At 53.1% G+C, this 3,783-nt stretch overlaps 1 protein-coding gene across 1 annotated transcript in view; it reads left to right on the forward strand.

Moving 5' to 3' along the window:
* LOC107109957 (arf-GAP with Rho-GAP domain, ANK repeat and PH domain-containing protein 1-like) overlaps positions 1 to 3,783 on the forward strand; it is a gene marked incomplete at both ends in the record, with an annotated part of 57,998 nt that overhangs the window by 23,538 nt on the left and 30,677 nt on the right. The gene's annotated exons all lie outside the window — the stretch shown is intronic.

Consider the following 3,783-nt stretch of genomic DNA (forward strand, 5'->3'; position numbering starts at 1 on the left):
GGGAGGCTGGACTAGAGGGACCCTCACTGGTCTGACCCAGCAGGGCTCTTTTCTGATGAAGTGGAACTTTCCAGGGACAAAGGTTGCCAACTCTCAATTTGGAACTGGTTGGCCCCTGTGTGAGACGGGAGGCTGGACTAGAGGGACCCTCACTGGTCTGACCCAGCAGGGCTCTTTTCTGATGAAGTGGAACTTTCCAGGGACAAAGGTTGCCAACTCTCAATTTGGAACTGGTTGGCCCCTGTGTGAGACGGGAGGCTGGACTAGAGGGACCCTCACTGGTCTGACCCAGCAGGGGTCTTCTGAGGTTCTTCTCAGGGGAAGGCCTCGGCCTCTCTGCCTGTTGCTGGCCCTACAGAGGAACTGGCTGGCCACTGTGTGAGAGACAGGAGGCTGGACTAGGTGGACCCTCCCTGGTCTGACCCAGCAGGGCTCTTCTGAGGTTCTTCTCAGGGGAAGGCCTCGGCCTCTCTGCCTGTTGCTGGCCCTACAGAGGAACTGGCTGGCCACTGTGTGAGAGACAGGAGGCTGGACTAGGTGGACCCTCCCTGGTCTGACCCAGCAGGGCTCTTCTGAGGTTCTTCTCAGGGGAAGGCCTCGGCCTCTCTGCCTGTTGCTGGCCCTACAGAGGAACTGGCTGGCCACTGTGTGAGAGACAGGAGGCTGGACTAGGTGGACCCTCCCTGGTCTGACCCAGCAGGGCTCTTCTGAGGTTCTTCTCAGGGGAAGGCCTCGGCCTCTCTGCCTGTTGCTGGCCCTACAGAGGAACTGGCTGGCCACTGTGTGAGAGACAGGAGGCTGGACTAGGTGGACCCTCCCTGGTCTGACCCAGCAGGGCTCTTCTGAGGTTCTTCTCAGGGGAAGGCCTCGGCCTCTCTGCCTTGTGGTTGGCCCTCCAGAGGAACTGGCTGGCCCCTGTGTGAGATAGGAGGCTGGAGTAGATGAACCACTGGTCTGATCCAGTAGGGCTCTTCTCATATTCTCATGTTCTTAATGTTCAGGAACATGAGAAACTGCTTTTTGCGGAGACAGGTCCATCTAGCCCAGCAGCCCTCGGCTGTGTGGTTTTTAGGCAGAACTGTTGCTGTGATCTGTTTTCCTGACTCTTTTTCTTGATAGCACAGAGCCGCTGGAACTGCTGCCTGAAGGGGGAAGGAGGGGGTGTTTGTCCTGTTATCCCAATGAAAATGCTCCCCACGGTCCCCGCTGCTGAGGAAATCTTATTATATGTACCTTTACCCCTTTTATTTAGACAGATGTTTGGATACTTAGTGAGAGGCTGTGGCTCAGTGGCAGAGCCTCTGCCTGGCATGCAGAAGGTCCCAGGTTCAACCCCTGGCAGCATCCCTAGTTAAAGACAATCGGGCAGGAGGTGATGTCAAAGACCTCTGCCTGAGACCCTGGAGAGCTGCTGCCTGTCTGAGCAGACAATACTGACCTTGATGGACACATTATTTGGGCAGGGGCCGTGGCTCAGTGGAAGAACCTCTGCTTGGCACACAAAAGGTCCCAGGTTCATTCGCCGGCAACTCCACTTTAAAAGGATTGGGCGGTAGGTGATGTGAAAGACCTCAGCTTGAGACTCTGGGTCTGATTAAGTATAAGGCAGCGTCACATGCTTGTGAGCCAGATGGTCCAGTGAGGAGACTCAATATAAGGCAGAGTCATGGATTCATCGAAGTCTTCCACGCGCCGTTTCTTTTATCCCCCAGAAGTTGCTGCAGTTCTTCAGTCTCCGAACAAATAGGCCTGTTTCTGAAGGCTGGATTTCATTGAAAGGGTTAATCCTGCTCCATTGGCTCACTCTGGCGCCACCTGCTGGTTCCATTAGATACATGTCCTAGGAAAGGAAGAAACTTTTGTTTTGTTTCCCTTTCTGCTTCTGTCCTGCTCTTCTTTGGAGATCTAGTAGCTCGTGTGCACAACTCATGGGGGTTTTCTGTCCAGAAACTGACCTGGTGCACACCTCCTCTGTTTCGATAATGCTGTGCAGGGTGAAGGCGTCCTGCTCATTGGGTCTGTGCATAATCCTCTGGAGAGAGATTTGGAGCATTGTTGGGAAGAGGAAGGTCGGACATATGCCAGAGAGCCAGTTTGGTGTAGTGGTTAAGTGTGCGGGATCTAATCTGGGAGAACCGGGTTTGATTCCCCACTCATTCACTTGCAGCCAGCTGGGTGACCTTGGGTCAGTCACAAGTTCCCTCAGAGCTGTTCTGTCAAGAGTAGTCCTCGAAAGAACTCTCTCATCCCCACCCACCTTGCAGGGTGTCTGTTGTGGGGAGGGGAAGGGAAAGGAGTTTGTCAGATGCTCTGAGACTCCCTTGGGTAGTGAAGGGCGGGGTATAAATCCAATGTCTTCTTCTTCTTCTTCCTGACCTGACCCGACTCCTCTCACTTGGCTGCAGATTGCATATATAAGCAGGGCTATTTTTGGGCAGGAACGCACAGGAACGGACTCCAGGGTCTCAGGCAGAGAGCCAGTTTGGTGTCGTGGTTAAGTGCGCGGACTCCAATCTGGGAGAACCGGGTTTGATTCCCCATTCCCTCCACTTGCACCTGCAGATGTGACCTTGGGTCAGTCACAAGCTCTGGCACAGCTGTCCTTGAAAAAGAGCTGTTTCTGTCAAGAGCTCTCTCAGCCCCACCTGCCTCACAGGGTGTCTGTTGTGGGGAGGGGGAGGGAAAGGAGTTTGTGAGCCGCTCTGAGACTCCTCCGGGTAGTGAAGGGCGGGCTATAAATCCAATCTCTTCTCTTCTTCTTCTTCTTCTTCATATCACCCACTGCCTGGCCCTTTTAATTGAGAGCCAGCATGGTGTCGTGGCTCAGAGCGGCGGACTCTAATCTGGAGAGCGGCGGACCCTAATGTGGTTTGATTCTCCTCTCCTTCTCCACAGGAAGCCTGCTGGGTAACCTTGGGTCAATCACAGTTCTCTCTCAGAGCTCTCTCAGCCCCGCCTTCCTCACAGAGTGCCTGTGGTGAGGAGAGGAAGGGAAGGCGGTTGTCAGGCGCTCTGAGACTCCTCTACGTGCCGCCTTTCACGAATGAAACAACTCAAAGAGGCATGCGGAATTTCACACACATGAAGTGCAAAACAATCCCAAAGTAATAAGGTGCGTTAAAACCTGACAAGGCGCCCACACGGAAATGCTCCTTCCCGAACACAAAGGGGTCTTTCTTTCTTTCCTTTCCTTTGTCTAATAAAAGCTCCAGAACTCAATGCCTCGAGCGGGATAACAAATCCGAAACTTCCATTTATAATCTCAATTTATTTCCCCAAAGACAAAAGGAATAAAAAATTTTTTTTCATGTGGGCGCGTTGTCAGGTTTTAACGCAGCCTTATTATTTTGGGATTGTTTTGCGCTTCATGTGTGTGGAATTCCGCATGCCTCTTTGAGTTGTTTTATTCGTGAAAGGGCGGCACGTAGAGGAGTCGGAAGGAGGAGGGAGAAGAGAGCCCCTTTTGCCTGCCTTCTGTCTGTGGGGAAGGGTTTTATCGTGCAGGTGAGAAGAGTATTCGTTTGTTGCAGTCCATGGTGGGGCGTTCCTGACCCAGGTCTACTACCCCCGTTTGCCGCATGTGAGAATTGATCTTATTATGCCGTCGAAGGCTTTCACAGCCGGAGTTCATTCGAAGAGAAGAAGAAGAGATTGGATTTACACCCCGCCCTTCACTACCCAAGGGAATCTCAGAGCGGCTTACAAACCCCTTTCCCCTCCCCTCCCCACAACAGACACCCTGTGAGGGAGGTGGGGCTGAGAGAGCTCTTGACAGAAACCGCT

Source organism: Gekko japonicus, unplaced genomic scaffold (genome assembly GCF_001447785.1).
Source record: "Gekko japonicus isolate JY-2015 unplaced genomic scaffold, Gekko_japonicus_V1.1 scaffold4998, whole genome shotgun sequence".
Classification (NCBI taxonomy): Eukaryota; Metazoa; Chordata; class Lepidosauria; order Squamata; family Gekkonidae; genus Gekko; species Gekko japonicus.